This window comes from Piliocolobus tephrosceles, chromosome 13, assembly GCF_002776525.5.
Source record: "Piliocolobus tephrosceles isolate RC106 chromosome 13, ASM277652v3, whole genome shotgun sequence".
Classification (NCBI taxonomy): domain Eukaryota; kingdom Metazoa; phylum Chordata; class Mammalia; order Primates; family Cercopithecidae; genus Piliocolobus; species Piliocolobus tephrosceles.
This window is the reverse complement of record NC_045446.1, coordinates 73,218,442-73,244,061: the sequence shown is the minus strand read 5'-3', so window position 1 is coordinate 73,244,061 and position 25,620 is coordinate 73,218,442. Positions and strand designations below refer to the sequence as shown.

At 40.3% G+C, this 25,620-nt stretch overlaps 1 pseudogene; it reads right to left on the bottom strand.

The window, feature by feature from the left end:
* Positions 1-526: 526 nt before the first annotated feature.
* Positions 527-21,697, bottom strand: LOC111540960 (annotated as a pseudogene).
* Positions 21,698-25,620: the final 3,923 nt, after the last annotated feature.

Here is a 25,620-nt window from a genome sequence, read left to right as displayed (position 1 = left end):
CAGGCAGATCATGAGGTCAGGAGTTTGAGACCAGACTGGTCCACATGGAATACAAATATTAGCTGGGTGTGGTGGTGCACACCTGTAATCCTAGCTACTCAGGAGGCTGAGGCAGGAGAATTGCTTGAACCTGGAAGGCGGAGATTGCAGTGCACTGAGATCGCACCACTGCACTCCAGCCTGGGTGACAGAAAGAGACTCCGTCTCAGGAAAAAAAAAAGAGAGAGAGAGAGAGAGAGATGTACGAATCATATATCATTTCTACTTACTTATGGCCCAACGTAGCTACAAGGGAAACTTGAAAAATAGAGTTTTTCTTTGTTATCTTTTTTTGTTATTACTGTTTTTTAAGATGGGTAGAATGGTCCCAGCTAAAATGACATTCTGTTACACCTTGTGTTTCGCATCTAGTCCTCTTTCTGTCTCACAGGTCTTCCTCCTCTGTATTCCTTCTTTAATGATCCTATGCTTTCTCCCTGCCTGTTGCTAATTATACTATTTTGACTCTTCCTGATTTGGGTTCGGCCTATCCGAAAGACAACACTTCACTTCCAACTTCTTGATTTAGAACTAAACACTCCCTGACACAGAAACTATCCTCATGGGGTGAGTTCCCACTTTGATCTATTTCTATCCTGGGAACAAGACAGTCCAAACTTCATAGAAATTCACAAAATCTCAAGTATAGAGAGCTCATGAATAATGATGAAAATTTACTTTAAAGATCAGCTGTCTTCAATTTCAGACTAATGACTAATTTCAGAACTTTGGTCATCATTTTGCATTTTTACTATTTTATTTCGAATCTGCTATTAATTGGAGTGTCCTGTTGGTCTTTTTTTTTTTTTAGATAGTTTAATTCCAGGTGTCAGCTAATAATAATTTTAAAAGCCCATAAATACTTCCTCAGGCTTAACAATCACTGGCTTGGTGTTCCCTGCTGAAGGTACTGATAATGAATCCAATAAATAAGTCCTGGAAACAGGGAGGTCAACCCAGGCACAATATCTGATTATCAGATAAATACCAATGCATATGGGGTAACCACAAATCCTAGGAGAAAGACTTTGGATGCTAAGTAAAGATCGAGCATTTCTGAGAATTTTCTCTTTCATGGTTGGTTTTTGTGGGCAGTCTGTGCAGTCAGTAACTACAACTTCCACCACCAAAGCTGTTCATTTTTTCTAAAAATAATACAATGATTTAAAGTTAACAAATCCTAAGATCATAATTATTTTATTTCTATAGAGAAACCACCATTAAAACTTCAGTATTTATATACTTAGAACAGAATTAGTAGAATTAGTCTCAATATGGTCCCAACCACTTTGTGTGACTTCAGGCAAGTTACCTCACCTCCTAAGCCTCAATTTCCCAAATAAAATGATAGTAATAATAATCCTATAATCCTATATCAGATGTGTCTCAATTTTTTATTTAGATGGCTTCCATAGGTATATTAGGCCAAAGTATCCAAAAAGAAGGTAAAAAGTCCAAATGACAATAAGCAAGAAGGGAATATAAAGCTAAATTATCTTATAGGGCAAGATAATTCATTGAAAACCTGGGTGTACATTATGCAATCAATTTTTCTTTAGTGATACACTCTGTAGGTGCTTTGCACAATGTAGACTACATTTTAACCAGGGTCTTCTCTAGATAGAACCACCCGTTCACCTGGCATATTTGTTTACAAATGCAGATTTCTGGGCTCCACGGGTTAAGAAGACAACTTTGGAATCTATATTTTAAAAGTGTATCCAAAAGATAAAAAAATAAAATAAAACTTTTCTGGGGTAACTTTTAAAAGTTACTTTGTATTACAGCTTTGTTTTGCTTTCTAATTTTTCCCATGTACAGTATTAATTTTTTGAAAGGGAAAAGAAAAACTAATATTTTATTTTTATTAAAAATGAAGCTTTCAGGGCACAGAAAGGCAAACATCACATGTTCTCTCTGATTTGTGGGATCTAAAAACGAAAACAATTGAACTCACAGGCATAGAGTGTAGAAGAATGGTTACCCCAAGGCTGGGAAGGGTACTGGGGGCTGCGTGGGTTAGGTGGGCATGGTTAATGGGTAAAAATAGATAAATAAAAAGAATGAATAAGACCTATTATACGAGAGCACAACAGGGTGACTATCGTCAATAATAACTTAACTGTATATTTTAAAATAACTAAAATAATGTAATTGGATTGTTTGTAACACAAATGATAAATGCTTGAAGTGATGGGTACCCCATTCTCCATGATGTGTTTATTTCATCTCACATGCCTGTTTCAAAACATTTCATGTACCTCATAAACATATACATCTACTATGTACCCACAAAAATTAATTTTTTAAAAATATATTTAAAAAATATTATTAATTAATAAAGCTTCCAGGTTATGTTCTGGAAGAATAGTTTTTGGCTATGTCCAGTATAGAGTTTAATTGACTCACTCATTCCCTTAGGTGCTGGAGCAAACTTAGTTACTTTTTGAGAATACTCTGTAGCCATGTCTACAGGGTACACTTTCGGTCTATCCCCTCTCAGATGAATCCCAACCAACTGACAGGTTTGACATCATTTTCTGAAAATTGCAAGACCAGATCAAGACTTGGGCCCCAGTGAGTCATTTCACCATTAATCTAAAAGCATTAAATGACTAAGGTAGGTTTAAAGTAGATGAAATAGGGGACAGGTAGAGGGGTTAAGTTTCTTGATTAAATGAAACAGATAAGAATAATACATAATGTGTATAAATTAGTGTTTTCCAAAATACTTACTTAGAAATTATCATTTAACGTCTTAACTATAAAAAGTATATATAGTTCCCATTATAAGTTAATACACACACATTAAATATAATTTGGAAAATACTAAAAAGAACAAATTGGTTGCCTATAGACTACGAACCAAAAGCAACCACTGTTGCATTTCAGTTCTTTCTTTCTTTTTTTTAACCACCAAGGCAGACATTTTTATTTTGCTAGGATATACAAATAGAATTACTGCAACCATCCACACAGTCTATGATTTCTTTTTTTTTTTTTTTTTTTTTTTTTTTTTTTTTTTTTTTTTTTTTTTGAGATGGAGTCTCGCTCTGTCGCCCAGGCTGGAGTGCAGTGGCGCGATTTCGGCTCACTGCAGCCTCCGCCTCCCAGGTTCAAGCCATTCTCCTGCCTCAGCCTCCCTAGTAGCTGGGACTACAGGCGCCTGCCACCAAGCCCGGCTAATTTTTTTGTGTGTTTTTAGTAGAGACGGGATTTCACCGTGTTCGCCAGGATGGTCTCAATCTCCTGACCTCATGATCCGCCCTCCTCGGCCTCCCAACGTGCTAGGATTACAGGCGTGAGCTACCGAGCCCGACCCACACAGTCTGTGATTTCTAAACATTTAAATATCAATGGTTTCTGGAAGATGCTGTTGTCCTTCATAGTTCATTGAAAGTTCACATCCCTTCTGTGAAAACCAAACTTTTCTTCGACCTACAAAATTGTCTTTTCAGAAGTCTCATGGAATGTTTTCTTTGCTTCTCCATATTGCTCCTTAATTTGATAGGTTTCATTTTCTTTTTCTTTTCTTTTCTTTTCTTTTTTTTTTTTTTTTTTGAGACGGAGTGTCACTCTGTCACTGTCACCCAGGCTGGAGCGCAGTGGGGCTATCTCGGCTCACTGCAACCTGCGCCTCCCAGATTCAAGCAATTCTCTGCCTTAGCCTCCCAAGTAGCTGGGATTACAGGCAACCACCACCTCGCCCGGTTAATTTTTTGTATTTTTAGTAGAGACGGGGTTTCACTATCTTGGCCAGACTGGTCTTGAACTCCTGACCTCGTGATCCACCTGCCTCAGCCTGGCTTCCCAAAGTGCTGGGATTACAGGTATGAGCCACCACACCCGGCCACACAGATTTCATTTTCTAGTTGAACAATAGTCTGTTCAATGTCATAATTCTTACTGACCGAGGATCCCCAATTTAACTCCATTTCTCTCAATTTAGATCCAGCGTGAATTGCATGTTCTTTCTCTGCCTGTTAAACTATTGAATATGTTATCTTACCTTCTGAAGTTCTTTCTGTGAATGTTCAATCATATGAACTAGATTTTCATTGTAAACTTTCTTGGCATTACACCCATGCTATGACATTAGTTCCAGATTCTCGATTCTAACTGCTTGCTGCTTTAACTGGGCAATAAAATTGTTTACACATTCTTACCATGCAGTAGTGTCATTTTTTTGATGGGAGAAAGGGGCTGGAAGCTCATATCATTTCATACGGAGCAATTCAATTGGTTGTCAAGCAGCCAGTCTTGCAAATTCATTTCTCATTATGTCAGTCATTATAATGGATTATTTTCCTCCCCCTAATTATTCTCTGGGTTAAATGCTCTCTAGAATTTCAAATGCAGAATAATCTGGGGCTGTTAGGCAGTTCAGGTAGTTCTTAGTAGGTGAGTTTGCTCTTCCACCAGCACCCCAGCAGCTTCCCACACACCAGGGGCTTCATAACCTTGATCAAAATACGGCAACGCATCCACCATAACTTCTCCGGCTGCCAAACCTGTGCCTGCCCTTCTGGGGACCTTAGGTTGGCCTGTGTTTTTTCCATTTCAGTTATTTCCATCTCATTTTTAATAATATACATAAAATCACATAAAATGTTATTTTATTTTTCCTACTGCTACTTTTGTTTTTCTCTTTGTGGAGGTATAACTGACAAATACAAATTGTATATATTAGGCTGGGCATGGTGGTTCACGCGGTGGGCGGATCACTTGAGGTCAGGAGTTCAAGACCAGCCTGGCTGACATGATGAAACCTCATTTCTACTAAAACACAAAAAATTAGCCAAGGGTGGTGGCGTATGCCTGTAGTCCCAGCTATTCGGGAGGCTGAGGCACAAGAATCACTTGAACCTGGGAGGCAGAGGTTGCAGTGAGCTGAGATCATACCACTGTTCTTCAACCTGGGCAACAGAGTGAGAATCCATCTCCAAAAATAAATACATACATACATGCATACATATTGTGTATATTTATATTATACAATGTGATACAAGTTATTTTGATATGTATATACACTGCGAAATGATTGCCACAATTAAGCTAATGAATGTGTTTATCGTCTTGCATTGTTACAATTTTTTTTGGTGCTAAGAACATTTAAGATATACTCTTTTAGTAAGTTTCATGCACGCAATACAATATTATTAGCGATAGTTATTATGCTGGACTTATTAATCCAGAACTTATTCCTCCTGCTTAACTGAAACCTTGCTCACTTTGATGAACATTTTCCCACTTCTCTCACCCCCAGCACTCTCCTCTCTCCTTCTATGAATTTAAATTTTTTCAACTCCACATAAAAATGAGATCATGCAGTATTTGCCTTTTGTGCCTGACTTATTTCACTTAGCATAATGTCCTCCAGGTTAATCCATGTTCTTGAACATGACAAGACTTCCTTCATTTTGAGGAGTGAGTAATATTCCATTATGTATACCCTATTTTCTTTATTCATTGTTTGTCCATCTGTTGATGGACACTTAAGCTGATTCCATATGTTGGCTATTGAAAATAACACTGCAATGAACATGTGTATAGATATCTTTTTGACTTACTGATTTCATTTCCTTTGGATGTATATCCAAAAGTGAGATTGCTGAATCATATGGTAGCTCTATTTTTAATTTTTTTTTTAGGAAATTTCATGCTTTTCTTCTACAACGGCTATATATATATATATGTATATATATATACACACACACACACACACACACACACATATATATATAATTTTTTTCCAGCCTGGGTGACAGAATGAGACTACTCTATCTGAAAAACAAACAAACAAACAAACAAAAAATACAAAAAAAGCCTTTTATCAGATAAATGGCTTGAACATATCTTCTGCCATTCTGTAGGTTGTCTCCTTACTCTGTTGATCATTTTCTTTGGTGGGCAGTATAATTTGTGCTGTATAGTTTGATGCAATTGTATTTATCTAATAAAAGGGTTTTTAAAAATTTTTTTTTAATTTTTTTTATTTTTAGTTGAGATGGGGTTTCCTCATGTTGGTCAGGCTAGTCTTGAACTCCCGACCTCAGGTGATCCGCCTGCCTTGGCCTCCCAAAGTGCTGGGATTACAGGCATGAGCCACCATGCCCAGCCTATTTTATTTTATTTTTTAAGACAGGGTCTTGCTTTGTCACCCAGGCTGGAGTGCAGTGGCACTATCTCGGCTCACTGCAAACTCTACCACAAGAGCTCAAGTGATCCTCCCACCTCAGTCTCTGGAATAGCTGGGATTACAAGTGTGCGCCACTACATCTAGCTAATCTTTATATTTTAGTGGAGACAAGATTTCACTATGTTGGCCAGGCTGGTCTCGAACTCCTGACCTCAAATGATCTGCTTGCCTTGGCCTCCCAAAGTATTGGGATTACAGACATGAACCACTGCGCCTGGCCTGGTTTTGAGTTGCCTTTTGTATGTGGTATGAGATAAAGGCTTCAGCTTCCCAAAGTGTTGAGATTACAGATGTGAGCTACCCTGCCTGGCCTCTGTCTTTTACTTTTGAGAATTTGACTATAATGTGTCTTGGTGAAGATCTCCCTTAGTTGAACTCATTTTGTTCATGAATTGTTTTCCTAATAATCATTTAGTTGTCTGTGTTCTCTTATAGCTTCTTGAGCTTCTTTAAGATGATTATTTTGAACTCTTACAAATTTTCAAATAATTACAAATTGTTTTGATATACAAATTCATGAAGTTTGTGTTATCTCAATTTATTTTTTATTTATTTTGACTTTTTTATTTTGAGATGGAATCTCGCTTTTGTCACACAGGCTGGGGTGCAGTGGCACGATCTGGGCTCACCGCAAACTCTATCTCCCAGCTTCAAGCGATTCTCCTGCCTCAGCCTCCTAAGCAACTGGGATTACAGGCACCCACCACCATGCCTGCCTAATTTTTGTACTTTTAGTAGAGGCGGGGTTTCACCATGTTGGCCAGCCTGGTCTCAAACTCCTGACCTCAGGTGATCCACCTGCCTCGGCCTCCCAAAGTGCTGGGATTATAGGCATGAGCCATTGTGCCTGGCCGTGTATCTCAATTTTTAAGGTCAATTATTAGTGCTTTAATTTTTTTACCTTTGGTGGTATTATGTTTCCCTGATTATTATTCTGTGATTCTGGAAGGACCATCTGATGAGTTCATGGGTAGGCTTACTTCTGAAACCCTCAGATGGGCTGATCTGGTGTCTGGGGTCTGCAGAGGTGGATCTGGAACCTGAGTCTGTGGGTGGTAGAGTCCTTAATCCTGAGTCCATGGAGATGGCCTGGCACTGGGGTTCACTGGTGTGGTCCCAGTGACTGGGCCCGCTGGAGAGGGCCTGGAGCCTGGGTCTGCAGGAATAGGCCTACAGCCTGTGTCCACAAGGGCTGACAGGAAGCCCGGGTCCATTGGAGTTAAACTGGCCCTGGGATGGGTCTTGAGCCTGAGTCTGCTGGGGAGTGTGCTGGTGCTAGTGCAGGCCTGGTGTCTGGGTTCTCAAGGTGGACCTGGTCTACAAGGGCTTGCCTGGTGCTGGGACAGGTCTGGAACCTGAGTCTGCAGCGCTGGGACTGGGTCCTGGGTCCATGGGGGTGGTCCATGGGAGTGATTCTAGAGCCTGGGTCTGCTGGAGCTTGGGGCCACAGATGCCAGCCTGGTGGCTAGGGCCATGGGGGCTGGTGGCATGGCACTGGGGCAGTCCTGGAGCCTGGGTCTGTGGGGCTGGTCTAGAGGCTTGGTCTGTGGTGCCAGCCTAAAGCCTGGGGATGTGGGGGCCAGCCTGGTGCTGAGTGAGCTTGGGTCTTTGGGATATGCGGTCTTGCCTGGAGCCTAGGGGTACAGGGGGCGGCCTAGAGTCTGGATCCACAGGGACCAGCCAGCCACGAGGGTTCACTGGGGAGGGCCTGATGCTGTGGTTCATGGTAAAATTGGGTGTTCCCTCCTCTTCCTCCCTCAAAAGGCTTGGAAGACATAATGTGGGCAATGTAAAACTGTCCTTCCTACCCTCTTTAATGCATCTTTTCTTATTTCTGTGTTCCACCTACATACTGTCATCTCTTACCTGAATTCCTTAGCTCTTATGAAAGTATTTTTGCATGTAGATAGCTATTTAAATTAGTGTTTCTGCAAGGAGACAGGCACTAAAAACTCCTATTCTGCCATCCAGCTGACATCACTCCCAAAACCATACTGTATTTTAAAATGTTCCTCTATGGTCTTAAAATTTTATTAATTTATACTCTGGGAAAGTTATTTCCAAATATTTCACCATCAAGTACATTTTTTGATACACATAGACCCTATCCTTTGCATCATGGATCATAGTCAGGAACATCTGTGAGTGCCCATCAGAGCTAATCTGTCACTCTGAGTTGATTGTCACAGCTCCTAAGTTAACATGTGACTTAGCCTGCACAGCCCCATTTGAGGTTGACGTTTGTTCTGAAACCTCCTTTACCACTTCTACAGATCCCTTAAATATCCAGGAACCCCATGTTATGATGTAATATTTAGAAGAAAGGGTTTGCTAAGCCAAAATATACTTACCCTGAACCCTGTAAAAATTATCTCTAAGTCTAAATAGATGATATCTACATTAATAAGAGTTCAGAATCAATTTGTCATCTTGCTATAAACTTGATCTTCATCTTAGAACTGGATAATTTACTCATTTAAAATATGCCTTAAGATGGAATCACTCCGGGTTTATTTTTGGATAGCATGTAGGTTCTCTTTAAAAATATAAATTCGACTGGGCACAGTGGCTCACATCTGTAATCCCAGAATTTTGGGAGGCTGAGGTGAGAGATCACTTGAGGCCAGCAGTTCAAGACCAGTCTGACCAACATGGTGAAACCCTCTCTCTACTAAAAATACAAAAATTAGCTGGGTTGGGTGGCACATCCCTGTAATCCCAGCTACTTGGGTGTCTGAGGCACTAGAATCACTTGAACCAGGAAGGCAGAGGTTGCAGTGAGCTAAGATCAGGCCACTGCACTCCAGCCTGGGTGACAGAGTGAGACTCTGTCTTAATAAATAAATACATAAATTCATGGCTAGGTATGGTAGTCACACCTCTGATCCCAGCATTTTGGGAGGTCAAGGCAGGAGAATCGCTTGAGGCCCTGAGTTTGAGATCAGCCTGAGTAACATAGTGAAGCCTTATCTTTACTTTAAGAAAAATTAGTGTCCATAATGGTTTCAGTAAGGAACACCAACATCAGTGGTGTCAACCATATTCCTAGCCACATTCTTGAATGTCCTAATGGGGCACTCATAGTAAAACCTAGCCAGCAGGATGAAATGTTAGTAATACTGAAACAGGGTTAAATACAGTTGAGGTCCACGGCTTTTACAATTCATCTTTTTATAGCACTCTGAATCTTCAAAGTGTTTTGGTATCATTAATTTTGATGGACAGAGCCACAGACTAGCTGGAACAAAACGTTTTCTGCCCATTATCATAGCCTCAAATCAGAGCTACTAACTTGGTGTCCTGAAGACTTACTCTAAATGTTCTAAGAGAAACGGTTATTGCCAAAGTTACACCCCTGATTGTTGGTTGAGAACACAGAGTGCTTCCAAAAATTTTTTTTTTTTTTTTGAAACGTAATTCCACTCTTGTTGTCCAGGCTGGAGTGCAATGGTATGATCGTGGCTCACCGCAACCTCTGCCTCCCGGGTTCAAGCAATTCTCCTGCTTCAGCCTCCCAAGTAGCTGGGATTACATGCATATGCCACCATGCCCAGCTAATTTTTAGTAGAGATGGAGTTTCACCATGTTGGTCAGGCTGGTCTTAAACTCCTCTCCTCAGATGATCCACCTGCCTCGCTCTCCCAAAGTGCTGGGATTACAGGTGTGAGCCACCGCTTCTGGCCCTTCCAAATTTCTTTCTTTCTTTTTTTTTGAGTCGGAGTCTCGCTGTGTCGCCCAGGCTGGAGTGCAGTGGCGCAATCTCAGCTCACTGCAAGCTCTGCCTCCCGGCTTCACGCCATTCTCCTGCCTCAGCCTACTGAGTAGCTGGGACTACAGGAGCCCACCACCACGCCCGGATAATTTTTTGTAGTTTTGATAGAGACGGGGTTTCACCGTGTTAGCCAGGATGGTCTTGATCTCCTCACCTCGTGATCCACCCTCCTTGGCCTCCCAAAGGGCTGGGATTATAGGGGTGAGCCACCACGCCCAGCTGCCCTTCCAAATTTCTAAATGTTTCTTTCCTTCTTCTTCTTTTTTTTTTTTTGTTTTGTTTTGTTTAGAGATGGGGTCTCACTCTGTTGCCCTAGTTGGAGTGTAGTGGCATGATCATAGTTTACTGCAATCACTTCAGCCTCAAACTCCTGGGCTCAAGTGATCCTCTTGCCTCAGCCCCCAAAGTAGCTGGGACTACAGGCATGCACCACCATGCCTGGTTTCAAATGTTTCCAAAGATAGATTTATACTCCATCACAACTCACCTCAGTTCACAAAGTAGTCGGAACTCTGAGCCTACAGGTGAGGTGCCGGGGCACAGTGTTAATAAAAGGGAATATTTCCAGCACAACCTTATAGATATTGCCATTTCTAAGAGTAGGATGACAGAAACGTCATTAACTTTGTGGAGTTCAAAGTTCAAGTCCTATCACTTCCCAGTTTTGCTGACCCTGGGAAATTCAATATTTATGAGCCCCAGCTTCTCCAGTATAAATTAGGTCTATAAATGATACTTATTCATAAGGTAATTGTGAGAATTAAATGAGGAAACAAATATGAAAGGAACTTGCTAAATGAATTTTCTCTGAAAGAGATTGTGGAGTCCAAAAGGACCATTAATAAAAAATGTCATTTATTCATACTCTACTGTTTATTATTGCAGAGTCACTAGCCTTAGGGAAACCAGATCTTCAACAGTAAAAGTTACCCAAGTTTCCTGTTTTCTTTTTTTCTTTTCTTTTTTTTGAGATGGAGTCTCACTCTGTCCCCCAAGCTGGAGTGCAGTGGCGCAATCTCGGCTCACTGCAAGCTCTGCCCCCCGGGTTCACGTCATTCTCCTGCCTCAGCCTCCTGACTAGCTGGGACTACAGGCATCTGCCACCACGCCCAGCTAATTTTTTGTATTTTTAGTAGAGATGGAGTTTCACCATGTTAGCCAGGATGGTCTCGATCTCCTGACCTCCTGATCTGCCCGCCTCAGCCTCCCAAAGTGCTGGGATTACAGGCATGAGCCACTGCGCCCAGCCTTTTCCCCTGTTTTCTTTGCACCAAACTGTATCTGAGTTTTAGACTGTGCAAAGCAGCCAATTGTTTTGATCAGAGATTAGGTAAGATATGCTTTTCTGGGATGTGTGGTGATTATTCTTTGCTTTGGAAAAAGAAATTAGAGGAGATATTTGAAAATATTTATTGAGTTCCTACTCTGTGCAAGACATAAGTGAGAACAATATGATGTGATTGGTTATGAGCATGGACACTGGTACCTGACTGCATGGGCTGTACCCCTTACTAACTACAGGACCTATAGGTTTCCTCATCCTAAAATTGGGGTTATGGCTGGGCATGGTAGTTCATGCCTGTAATCCTAGCACTTTAGGAAGCCAAAGTGGGAGGATCTCTTCAGCACAGGAGTTTGAGATCAGCCTGGGTAACATAGCAAGACTCTGCCTCTACAAAAAAATCAAAAAATTAGCTAGGCGTGGTGGTGCGCGCCTGTGGTCCCAATACTTGGGAGGCTGCCGTGGGAGGGTCACTTGAGCCTGGGATGTAGAAGCTAAAATTAGCCATGATCGTTCCACTGTACTCTAGCCTGGGTGACAGAGCAAAACCCTGCCTCAAAATAAATAAATAAATAAATAAAGTTATAATAGTACCAGTTATAAAGATTAAATAAGACCATCTTTGCAAAGTCCCTTTAGTGGAGTACATGACACATTTTAAGTCCTACGTGCTTAATAAATTCATTTTGATTATGTTTAGTGTTTGTTTATGTAGATCTTGACTTTTCCCATTGGATTATAAATCCCCTAAGAAATGAATGAATCTCCTAAAGGGAAGGGGAAATGCACATTTCTCTTTACGTTAGATAGTATCCCTACATCTACTCTGTGTTAGGTTGTTTCTTATATACTTTATACACATTTAACTCCCATCTTCTGTTATAGATGTTATCAACTTTTTATAGACAAGGCAGCTAAATCCCAGAGAGGTTAGGTGAATAAGGTTGTATAGCATTGGAGACAGAATTCACATCTGGTCTAATGCCAAGCCCCGTAATCATAGACCTTAATAGTTGTAAAGATATGGAGGGGAGAATCCAGTGCTTGTTGCATAATCACATTCTGCTGTTGTTAAAATCTCTTAGCAACTGTCCTAAAGTGTTTAGTGCATGTTTCCCAAATACTAAAAAGACATATTTCAATATGGGTTATAGGTAAAAAAAAGTATTCATTCTACTTTCCAAAAGCAAATATAGATTTATGTCAGAGAAAAGGAATAATTAATAATTATATTTTCAGGGAGGAGGGCAAAGGAGTAGAAGGGACAAAAGGGGAAAAGAAGAGGAAGGGAAGGGAAGCTATTTTGCTGATCTGAAATACTATTAATTTAATTTATAACACGAATGAATATGAACATGCAAGAAGCATCATAAGAAACACAGAATTAGCTTCTGCCTGGAGGAAAGAGGTCAGCAGACAAATAGGTCACAGATTACCAGGAAACACCGACATTAGTAGACTCAGGTGTGGTCAAGCATAGGAAGCATTCCAAAGACAGATGAGTTTCAAGCAAAATATTAATAAAATAAGGAGTAACAGTAAGGGGAAACTGGAGCCCGTTGTCATTGCTGGTGAACTTCAGGTAGGTCTGACAAACCAGCAGCTTTTGGAACTGGGTTTTATTTTTATTTATTTATTATTTTTGAGACAGTCTTGCTCTGTCACTCCAACTGGAGTGCAGGGGTAAAATCATGGCTCACTGTAGCCTCGAATTCCTGGGCTCAAGCAATCCTCCCGCCTCAGTTTCCCAAGTTGCTGGAAACTACAGGCACATGCGGCCATGCCTGAAAAATGCTATTCAAAGAACTTGTGAAAGATTGGTCCATAAGAAACAGTGTGATAAGAAGAAAGGGAATGAATAGGACAGTTGTTGAATAGACAGGAGGAAAGGAAAAGGGGAAGGAGAAAATGGGGTTAGTGAAGAAGAATATCAAAGGTAAAGAAAAAATCAGGGTCAGTATGGTGGCTCACACCTATAATCCTAGCACTTTGGAAGGCTGAGGTGGGTGGATCACCTGAGGTCAGAAGTTCGAGATGAGCCTGGCCAACATGGAAAAGTCTCTACTGAAAATACAATAAAATTAGCTGGGCATGGTGGTGTGTGCCTGTAATCCCAGCTACTTGGGAGGCTGAAGCACAAGAATTGCTTGAACCCAGGAAGTGAAGGTAGCAGTGAGCCGAGATTAGGCCACTGTCCTCCAGCCTGGGCTACAGAGTGAGACTCCCACTCAAAATAATAATAATAATAATAATAATAATAGTAATAATAATAATAATAATAAATCAGACCATCTAGTGGGTATTTTAATTTTGTATCTACTACATGCAAAAGACTGAAACTATATGCTCTCTGAGGATACAACAAAATAATAATAAACAACACCACTTTTTGAATGTTTACAAAGTGCCAGGTATCATAATAACAGTTACACACTTTTTTCTGTTTTAACAGCTCACTGAGGTGAGGATTCCAGGCTTGAGAAGTCAATTGCAGCTAGTTAGTGGCAATGAGGGATTTTTAAACCAGGCCTATCTGGTTAAGAAAAATGCACTTTCCTTCTTCTCCTGCCTCATCCTCCCTTCAACTTTCATAAGATTTTGAAAAGTGCATATACATATTGTGTTAATTATTAAAAAGGATACATATTTATTGTAGGAAAATTGGAAAACACTGTTAACAAAGTAAACAATTAGGTTTTCCTAATCTATGCTCTTTTAAAGAAGTATAAGAGGCAGGTCGTGGTGGTTCATGCCTATAATCCCAGCACTTTGGGAGGCCAAGGCAGGCAGTTGACCTGAAGTCAAGAGTTCAAGACCAGCCTGTACAACATGGTGAAACCCCGTCTCTAATAAAAATACAAAAATTAGCCGGGCATAGTGGCATACACCTGTAATCCCAGCTACTTTGGAGACTGAGGCAGAAGAATCGCTTGAACCTGGGAGGCAGAGGTTGCAGTAAGCCGAGATGCCACCACTGCACTCCAGCCTGGGCAACAGAGTGAGACTCTGTCAAAAAAAAAAAAAAAAGAAAGAAAGAAAGAAAGAAAGAAAGAAAGAAAGAAAGAAAGAAAGAAAGAAAGAAAGAAAGAAAGAAAGAAAGAAAAGAAGTATAAGAAAGAGCACTGCTAAAGCATGTAAGAAAAATCCTGTTCTTTCACTCTCATCAACATGGAGTATCATTCTTTAAAAAATGTGTTGGATGAAAGAAAAAGGAAACTCATTATTCTTTTAATTTGTGTTTCTCTAATACTACTGAGGTTTTGTGGTTTCTCATGTTTTTGGCCTCTTCTACTTCGTGTGTGTCACACAAATATACCTGCTCTTCATTTTCTTTTGGAATGTGTGTTTCTTACTGATTTGCAAATTATATTAAGAATACTAACATTGTATATTATAGGTAGCAATTTTTTTCTAGTTGTTTTTGTTTTGTTGATAGTACTTTTTGACATAGAGAATCTTTTCACTCTTGTGTAATCAAATCTACTAAACTTTTCCCTTTGCGTTTTCCTCTTTTGTTTTCTTCTCTTTGAAAAGGCTTTCTCCACCCCAAGATTGGCTATATTATCTTCTAATAAGCTGGGTTTTGAAGAAGGTAAGGGACATGGATTGGTCCAGAGAAGGAGGGAAGGGATTTGAGTATTCAAGGCAGAAGCAATGACGGGGCTCATGCAGCCAGATGTGGGGATGAGGCCCAGATCTGAGCAAATAGAAATTGGACTGTATCAGCCTATGGAAGACAGACAAGGTGAAGAAAATAGAAAGGCTGGGGGAACTTGAAGCCTGGGCTGTGGAGCCTGGTATTGATTTGTTAAATAGAAAATCAAGATTTATGCCAGCTTTCCCCAAAGGGGAATCCCAGATGGGAAAAGGAGACTATATAAGGATACCTTTTCTAGGAGGTACACAAATGCAAGAAGCCAGAAGAGCTAAGACACTGTTGCTGCAATCTAGGCCTCAGGTGATGACATATTAAATGGGCAGGACAGGCTGGAGAAATGGAATGAAAGAGGAAGAGGCAGATATGAGAAGTATTTCTGTAGGGAAAACAACAGAAAATAAATAACTGCAATAAAAACAAAACCAGGACTTTGTAACTGAGTACACTAAGAATCATACAAAGGAGAGAGTTTTAAAGGTCTCTGATGTTTGGAGAAGGAGGTAAGATTTCTATGTTTCAGTGGCAGCAGCCAGGTGATCTGGAAGGATAAACTGTGTCAGGCACAATGCAAAGGAGGAAATCTATGCTTAGTGTTTGGATGCTCTTAATTTGGGCTTGGTGGAATATACACAAATATCTATCCCTCAGCTGAGAGAAGAGAAGGTAGCTCACTAGTTGAATGAAGGAAACTTCAAATTAAGGAGAAAAACTGAGATACTTGATTCTCCCTTCCCCAACACATTACTCTGAGCAAGGCCTGTGCTTGAAGAAAATAAAGCAGCTTTCTGTCTCCTTAGGGTATTTGGAACTGACTAAATAATGAGCACAGGGCCTAGGCTGGGTGTGATGGCTCACACCTGTAATCCTAGCACTTTGGGAAGTCAAAGAGGGTGGATCATGTGAGCCCTGAAGTTCAAGAGCAGCCTGGGCAACAAAGTGAGACCTCATCTCTATAAATAAATAAATAAATAAATAAATAAATAAATAAATAAATAAATAAATAAATAGCACAGAGTCTAAAAGGTGTAGTTATGAGAAATGACAACTTCTATGTTAGTGTCAATACTTGTGAGATCCTGTAAATAAGGTTGCCAGATAAAATGCACTGTTACATTTGAATTTCAGATGAGCAATGAAAATTTTTTCGGTATAAATATAACCCAAATGTTGAAAGGGACATATTTATACCTATACAATTTTTATTCATTGTTTATCTAAAATTCATTTTTATCTTGGTGTCCTATATTTTTATTTGCTAAATCGGGCAACCCTTCCTATAAAGGGAGATTCCAGAAGTCTCCAAGAGTATGGCAGTTTGTACCAGTGGTTGGTGGAAGTTGAGAAGTGAAAAACACAGCAGGAAATTTCAACTTCCCAAAGAAGAGAAGATGCCAGTGAAGCAGGAGGAAGAGATGATAAATATGACACAGATAAATTAATCAATTGATGTTTCTTCAGCATCTGCTATGCATTCTACTGGGTACTTTGGGGGCTTGATCAAGGAGATTACAGTGAGTTGTAGATTAATTCCTATAGGCAGTCACTGTACAAATATGTATTGTGACCATACTATGTGCTGGGTTCAGGCCTTGGTACTAAATTGTCAAATAAAGAAGATAGACCCCGTCGCTACTGAAAAATACAAAAAACTAGCCGGGCGAGTTGGCGGGTGCCTGTAGTCCCAGCTACTTGGGAGGCTGAGGCAGGAGAATGGTGTGAACCCGGGAGGCGGAGGTTGCAGTGAGCCGAATTCGCGCCACTGCACTCCAGCCTGGACGACAGGGCAAGACTCCGTCTCAAAAAAAAAAAAAAAAAAAAGAAAAGAAAAGAAAAGAAAAGAAAAGAAAAGAAAAAAAGAGAAGATAGAGCTGGAGCTTACCAAAAAAGGGGGGACACTAGACTAACTCAAGAAAAACATTCAAAGAACAATTTGAGGTGAAACCTATTTGGAAACTAAAAATGTGACTTCTGCAGGGCATGCTGTTTCACCCCTGTAATCTCTACAACTTGGGAGGCTGAGGCAGGATGTTCACTTGATTCCAGGAATTTGAGGATATAGTGAGCTATGATTGCAACACTGTATTCCAGTCTGGGTGACGAAGTGAGACCTTGTCTCAAAAAAAAAAAAAAAAAAAAAAAAAAAAAAAAGTCTGCCTTTTAAGAGCAAACGGGTGAACTTGGAAGATGTGTCTCCTCTACATTGGTGACTTTGCTTAGCTTCAAGAAGCAGCCATAATTCAAAGGAAGTGGCAATAAACTGAGGGTCACACATTAATTAAGGAATGGAGGGTTTTAGCCAAGCCTTGAGTCACTCAAGCTTTTTTGCATGACAGCACACTGCTGCTGTAAGAAATAGCTCAGGAAACATGCTAACTATTTGCACTGGTATGAGGATGAAAAGTCTGCTGTCACTACTGAGCAAAAGCATTCTTCCTCTAGCCCCTCTTTTTCCTTCAAATTCTTGGATCCCTTAAAAAAGATTTCTTATGTGAAAATGTTGAGGGTACAGGTGAGCTTTTCTGATCAGGGTGAGATGGTGAAAAGTTCCTTGCTTGACTGGCCTGGGACAGCTGACTTTGAACTTTTTTTGTGTCAGAATTCTCCTTTATGTCCCCTTCTACCCTGAAATGTCAGTGGCCTGGCATCTGAGATAAGTGTGGCTGGTAGGTCATGAGACCTCTGCAGCCCATCTGATGGAAACCTGGCACCTTACCTTACAGGACTATATGTACTTTCTTAGGGCAAGACTATTACAGGGCCAGACTAAAGGACTTGCTACGGTTAAGAGTGTCACAATTTATAAAGGGCTGTAACCCACATTATTTCTCTTAGTACTCAGAAAAATCCTGGGACTCATTTTCAGATGGGGAATCCAAATCTCAGAGATGATATGTGATTAGTTCAAGTACACATTGCCTGAAAGTGTTAGGGTCAGAACTGGGGGCCTAGATTCTTCTAATCCTAAATCTCATGCTGTCCCCACATCACAGGTGCTTGTCTTCTAGGCAATTCCTTGTAAACACAGCCATAAAACACTGCTTCTGGCGACTGTCTGGGAACTCTGGTGGATATGAGAAATTATTGTCAAGGGATTGGCCTCCCTTTCTGTTCTTTCTCTGATAATAGAAACTATCATTGGCTGAGTGTGGTAGCTCATGCCATAATCCCACCACTTTGGGAGGCTGAGGCAGGAGGATTGCTTGAGGCCAGGAGTTTCAGACCAGCCTGAGACCTTGTTTCTTTAAAAATAAAAATAAAAAAGCAGAAAAAAAGATTATTTACTAAGCACATTCTGTGTACTATGCATCATTGTGGTAAGTAATTAACAGTAACCGTCTATTTAATCTTACAATCGTGTGTGAGTGTGTGTGTGTGTGTAGTTGTATATGTGTATGACTTGCTCAGTCTCACCTACTAGTAATTGACTGGGCCAGAATTCTAGCATTCTAGCCTAGGATTGTCTGACCCTAAAGCCACTATTATAGACTTTCATTTTCTTCCTTCTAATGTTTCTCTCACAAACATGCTTTAATGTTTAAATTTTAAAATTTCTTTCCTATATGTTTTCTTCTGTCACAAATATAAAACAGTTCAAAACTATGATCGCTCTCAAATTTATTTTACAAAATGAAGTCTAAACTTAAGGGTTCTTTTGAGGATCGTAGTTTTGTACTCTTCTATGTCTGTGGCCAAGAAAATCATTTGCAAATGTGTTTTTAGGGTCATGTTTATACTTCTGTTGTAGGTCCAGATATGTTTGTTTAAACTAAGGTCTCCAAAGCTTAACCATTGATTTATTCAGACTTTAAACTGTTTCTTTCTAAAGCAATATGAGACCTGCTCATCCCCAAGACTGTTACAGCCTTTCTAGTCCCCAACTTTAATAGTCTACCACAGTTTCTCAATTAGATGTGTGTGGCACATTTTTTTGGACTTTGGATATAATTTTCAGGATTGATATCTCAAGGAAGGCTCAGGTTTTTGTTTACATCCTCTCATCTTCCAATAAAGACCTTCTGTGGATTTTCCTGAAACTTTAAGGTGAGAAATGAAGTAGCAATGAAGATAGGGGGACTAGAGCAGAAATGAGTGCGGGTGCAGCTCCTGACTGGGAACATCCAGACCAGAGCTCCTGTGTGCTCACCCCTCCATTTATTTGATTAACACGTACTTACTGAACAACTGCAGTGCCTACATACTAGCTGTACAGGAACTCTGACCATTTCCTCCTAACATATAAGGATAGGAAGACAAGTCGACAGGCTGTTTTTAGTTTCTTCTTCCTACACAAAATGCCTGCAAAGAATAGAGGGTCAGTACTCCTGATCTCCAGTCTGAAGACTGTTGAATTTTTTTTTTTAAGCTCACCTATGGGTTTTTACCATTTGCTTGGTGATGTACTAAATATTTTTATGTTTTTTGTGTGTTCATTTGTTTGTTTGTTTGAGACGGAGCCTTGCTCTGTTACCCAGGCTAGAATGCAGTGGCACAATCTTGGCTCACTGCAACCTCCGCCTTCATGTTCAAATGATTCTCCTGCCTCAGCCTCCCAAGTAGGTGGGACTACAGGTGTATGCCACCATGCCTGGCTAATTTTTGTATTTTTAGTAGAGATGGGGTTTCGCCATGTTGGTCAGGCTGGTCTCAAACTCCTGACCTCAAGTGATCCACCTGTCTTGGCCTCCCAAAGTGCTGGGATTACAGGCATGAGCCACCGCCTCCTGCTCTACTAAATATTTTTATATTCATCATCCAAGATTCTGTTTCTTTCCCTGTAAAATAGAAGTAGCTCCCTCATGGGTTTATATTAATGAGATGATGATAATAATAGCTACAATTAGTTGACAGGAACCTTGTGTCAGGCACCATAGTAGGCATGGCAATTATTTCATCTAATCCTTATGAAAATCATGAGGTGGGTATCCTTGTTAGCCACATTTTGCAGATAAGCACACTGAGGGTCAGACAGATTAAGAACATTGCCCAAGCCCATACGGAAAATAAGTGACAAATTTGGACTCTAATCTAGGTTGGTCAGAGGTTGAAGTCATGTACTGAACTACTGAGCCATGGTGACTACATAAGAAAAGTATAAAGAGTTTCGAATGCACTGTTTGGCAATGGCTGCTGTCTATTGTTTATCTGAAACCCATTTTGCAACACTATAGATAAATGTGTTTTAAAATCGAAATTAAACTTTTTCTCTGTTAAACAACGTGGATAGGTCCGTTCTTGACCAAACAAACAGAAAAACAAGGCCATTTTTAGGGACTTAGAAACTGAAAGTGAATACATTTCCACTTCATGTTTCCTCTTTGCTTTCAATAATTCTTTTTTGCTTTTTGAGACAGAGTCTCGCTGCCACCCGGGCTGGAGTGCAGTGGCGCGATCTCGGCTCACTGCAACCTCCGCCTCCCGGGTTCAAGCGATTCTCCTGCCTCAGCCTTCCGAGTAGCTGGGATTATAGTTGTGCGCCACCATGTCCAGCTAGTTTTTGTATTTTGAGTAGAGACGGGATTTCACCATGTTGGCCAGGTTGGTGTTTCGTTAATTCTTGTTTATTTATTTATTTTTTCTGGTTAAAGATAGGTCTTGGTGACCTTTGGAAGTGGCCTTGAAGGGGAAAAATTCACTGAACGGCTACATATAGCCTGAACTGAAGGTGATAAGGGTAGAGAGTAGGAAGATAATGAATATTTATTTATTTTATGTATTTATTTTAAAATTCTGGACTTTATCCAGATGAAGAATTAATATTTATTAAGGTCCTCTATATGCTTGTCATCTTAAGTATGTTATTCACTCATTTTGCTCAACAAGATTTATTGTTGGTAGAGGCTGGGTGTGGTGGCTCATGTCTATAATTCCAGCACTTTGGGAGACTGAGGTGAGAGGATCACTTGAGACCAGGCCTCGAGACCAGCCAGGGCAACACAGTGAGACCCTACTCTACAAAAAAAATTTGTTTTTTTTTTTTGAGACAGAGTCTTTCTCTGTTGCCCAGGCTGGAGTGCAGTGGCATGATCTCTGCTCTCTGCAACCTCTGCCTCCGGTTCAAGCGATACTCCTGTCTCAGCCTCCCAAGTGGCTGGGACTACAGGCACGCACCACCACACCTAGCTATTTTTTGTACTTTTAGTAGTGGGGTTTCACTATGTTGGTAAGGCTGGTCTTGAACTCCCAGCCTCAGGTGATCTGCCCAGCTTTGCCTCCCAAAGTGCTGGGATTACAGACATGAGCCACCATGCCCAGCCAATAAATTTTTTAAAAAGTAGTCGAGCATGGTGACCCATGCCTGTAGTTACAGCTACTTAGGAGGCTGAGGTGGGGGGATGGCTTGAACCCAGGAGTTTGAGGCTGCAGTAAGCCTTGATTGTGCCACTACATCCCAGCCTGGGCAACAGAGCAAGACCCTATCTCTAAAAAAAAAAAAAAAAAAGGTTTCTTGTCCCTGGAACTGTGCTGATGAAGACCTATCAGATTTCCACAAGAATATTGCAAAATGATGACCCAAAGCCTTGAAGAAGTGAAGTAACTTGCCCAAGGTCACATGACTGGTTGTTGACAGAAGCTAGTTTTAAACTCAGGTTAATCTGCTTTCTATCTGTGCTATTTCCATTATACCATTCTGCTTTGTCCCAGTGATCCTAGGGAAGGAATTCTCTGAGATTCTAAGTTAATAATCCCAAAGGTTGAGTCTAAATTGATAGACTCACCTCCCCACTGTTCTTCCATTGGCTGACTCATGCTTTCAGAGAAGCTGGGAAGTTAGGGGAGACCAATAAAAGAGTGTCTTTCTTACAGATTCAGGAAACTAAATATTGCTTTAAGCACTGTTCTAGAAAATTCCCAGTAACTTTAGAGTGCCCTTTAAGAGCTTTTAATGCTCTGGAAAGTCTCTCAATACCAGTTTTCCAGAGGCCGGACACTTTGCCATTGAGTGTAGTGTTTGCAGCACATCGCAGGGGCAGGTCACTAGACCTAGTGGGGACACATACATCACTGACATGTGATGGGAATCCTCCAGGGGCAAACAGGCTGGGGCCAACTTCTGCTCTGAGCAGTCTAAATGGAGCTAGAAACAAGAGCCATCTAGTAAAACCTTTCACAGGATAAAGTGCAGAGTCTGTTTCACACTTAGCCTTGTCAGTTCTGTGGAGAGGCAAGTGTTTGTAGAAAGTTTTGAATTCTTCTCTCATGTCCTGGAAAACCAAACACCATCAAAGAAAACAACCTGCTCCTGAATTCTGCAGCTGTAGTTTTTACACTCACCATCCTGCTTTTTCTTTCTTAAATTGCTTGGTGTGATGAGGACACAAATCAAAATAGTCTACCTTTTAGAAAAGATGGCAGATTGTGGCATTTACATCTCATAAATATCTGATTGCTTAAAGAAAATCATCTAACTGTTCAAGTCAATAAACTTTTACTGAACACTTGTCACATGCCAGTCATTGTGATAGTGGCTGATGATGAAGTGATGGGTGGCTCTTCTCCTCAAGAAGCTCTCAGTCTAGTGGGGAAACAGCAGAGACATGAGTGATACTTGGAATACAACAGGATATCTTTTACAGCTGAGATACTTTCCAGTCAGGCTACAGGGAGCTGGTGCCAAATAGGCCTGGATTCATAATCCCTATTGCTTCTAACAATACATGGACCTCAACCAGATACTCAATCTCATCCATCATCAATTTGCCTCTCTGTTAGAGATAAACAATGCCATCTCACAGGACTGCTTTGAGATGCAATAGACATCAGGATTGATATATGAGATTTACCAGACTCATCATCAAGGTGATCTGCCATAACTTGCTTAACCATTGCTCTGTGCCTGATGAAAAAACTTTGCCAGAGTGGTCTCTCTACCACTCCGAATCCCTTGTCCCTCGCTCATAGCCTCAATGGCAACCACTCCCTTTAACCCCTGTGTATCACTCCAGAGATATTTTAATACTTAATATATATGTACATATTTTTTAAAATTTTATAAACATTATAACATACTACATACACTGCTCTGCACTTCGCTTTTAAACTTTATTTCAGAGATCTTTCCATATCACTTTTTTTTTCGAGACAGTTTCCTTCTGATGCCCAGGCTGGAGTGCAGTGGCACGATCCCGGCTCACTGCAATCTCTGTCACTTGGACTCAAGTGAGTCTTGTGTCTCAGACTCCTGAGTAGCTGGAATCACAGGCGTGCATCACCATGTCCAGCTAATTTTTGTATTTTTAGTAGAGACAGGGTTTCACCATATTGCCCAGGCTGTTCTTGGAACTCCCGGCCTCAAGTGATCCGCTTGCCTCGGCCTCCCAAAGTGCTGGGATTACAGATGTGAACCAGTGCACGCAGCCTGTATTATTCTTTTTAATGGCTCTGTAGAATTACATTTTATGGATACACTGCAGTTTACATAACCATCACCCTGTTGATAGGCATTTTGGCTATTTCCCATCTTTTGGGATGCTTATGTTATGATACTGCAATGAATATTCTTTGTATATATATTTGCATGTGTATTTCTGTAGGATAAATTAAAATGCTGGGTCAAAATTTTGGCCATTCTTGATAAATATTAATAAATTATTTCTAGGCCAAATGTGGTGGCTCATGCCTACAATCCCAGCACTTTGGGAGGCTGAAGCGAGGACAGATGGCTTGAGGCCAGGAGTTTGAGGCCAGTCTGGCCAACATGGCAAAACCTTGTCTCTACTAAAAATACAAAAATTAGCCAGGTGTGGTGGTATGCACATGTGATCCCAGCTACTCGGGAGGTTGAAGCGTGAGAATTGCTTGAAACTGGGAGGCAGAGGTTGCAGTGAGGTGAGATCAGGCCACTGCACTATAACCTGGGTGACAGAATGAGACTCTGTCTCAAAAAAAAAAAAAAAAAAAAAAAAAAAGACAAAAAAATCTGTTATCTAAAATGATGGTACCAATTTGTCTTCCTATAAACTTTGAGAATGTTTCCCCACATCCTGGCCAAAATATTTATGGTTAAACTTGTTGATCTTTGCCAAACTGATGAAAGCCAATATCTTAGTTTTAATTTGCAGATCCCTTATTTTAAGTGAACATCTTTTTCATGCGTTTTAAAGTCAGTTATAGGCTGGGCACAGTGGCTCATGCCTGTAATGCCAGCACTTTGGGAGAGCAAGGTGGGCGGATCACTTAAGGTTGGGAGCTCGAAACCAGCCTGGCCAACATGGTGAAACCCATCTCTACTAAAATATAAAAATTAGCTAGGTGTGGTGGCACACATCTGTAATCCCAGCTACTTGGAAAGCTGAGGCACGAGAATCTCTTGAACCCGGGTGGCAGAGGCTGCAGCAAGCCAATATTGCGCCACTATACTCCAGCCTGGGTGACAGTGCGAGACTCTGTCTCAAATAAAATAAAAAGTCAGTTATAGATCTTTTGTTCAGAAAGTTTGCTATAACCTAATCCAATGACAGAAAACATCAGAAGCTGATAGAAGGGGGTGGCAAACGTGGAACATGCTATTTGACTATGGAGATGTAAGATGAAGGAGACAAGATCTCTGCAATATAAAGATTGGTCATTAAAATTATTTAGGCAAGAAATGTTGACTGATAATCAGAACTGTGTTTTGAGAAGGTCTGGACAGTGTGGAAGATAGATTGGAAGTGGCAAGACTAGGGGGAGTGAAAAAAATTAGTTAAAATGTCATTGCAATCCTGAACTGAGGATTCAGGAAAGAATGAAAATTATGAAACCAATCTGAAAGGCATTGCAGAAGCCAAATCAAAAGAACTTGATGACACAATAAATGTCAGATAAAGAGAGAGAGAAATTACTCGGGCAGATGAATGGCTTAAAAAGAAAGGGAATACATGGTAGGGAATTTGCTCTGTGACATTACTAAACACCTACTAAGTAAGGGTTCATGTTAGTTATATATACATTTACGTATATGAAAATCAAATGAGTGAAAATAAACACATTGCATTTATCCGATTTCACAGCATCTTTAATAGGGAAATACTATAATCTATTTAAGTATGAAAAAATTAGAAAAGTAACATGTGCACAATAAAAAACTATTAGATTTCTCCAAAACGTTCATATCAGAATTCAAAGTCAGACATCTCTGATAGGATAACCAATGATTTTTATTTATTTTATTTTATTTTAGAGGCAGGGTCTCACTATGTTGCCCAGGCTGGTCTTGAATTCCTGGGCTCAAGTGATTCTCTCACCTCAGCCTCCTAAAGTGCTGAGATTATAGGTATAAGCCACCACACCTGGCCACCAATGCTCTTTATACTAGTTCAAATTACCTAGATTTAAAGAAAACATTCGGGGAGAAAAATTATGTTACATCATGCGGGGAAGCAAAATGCCCACAACACTTGCACCAGAAATTATTCCCTGAGCTATCAGATCATCAGTTTAATTTAAATATGACAATTCTCAGAGGAATCCATTATAACTCATAGCTGTCTCCAATTCTGAATTGACCAGGGCTACCCTCTTTATAGAAAAATCACTCTTCTCCCCTTGTCATTTTTCTGCAACTCATTTGGGAAAACATGTCAAACTGTATTAAGACTCTTGATACTGTAAATTTATCCCTATTCAAATGTTTCATTAAAATGCCTCATCAAGAAGATAATATTTTCATTAAACACATTGACTGTTAAATA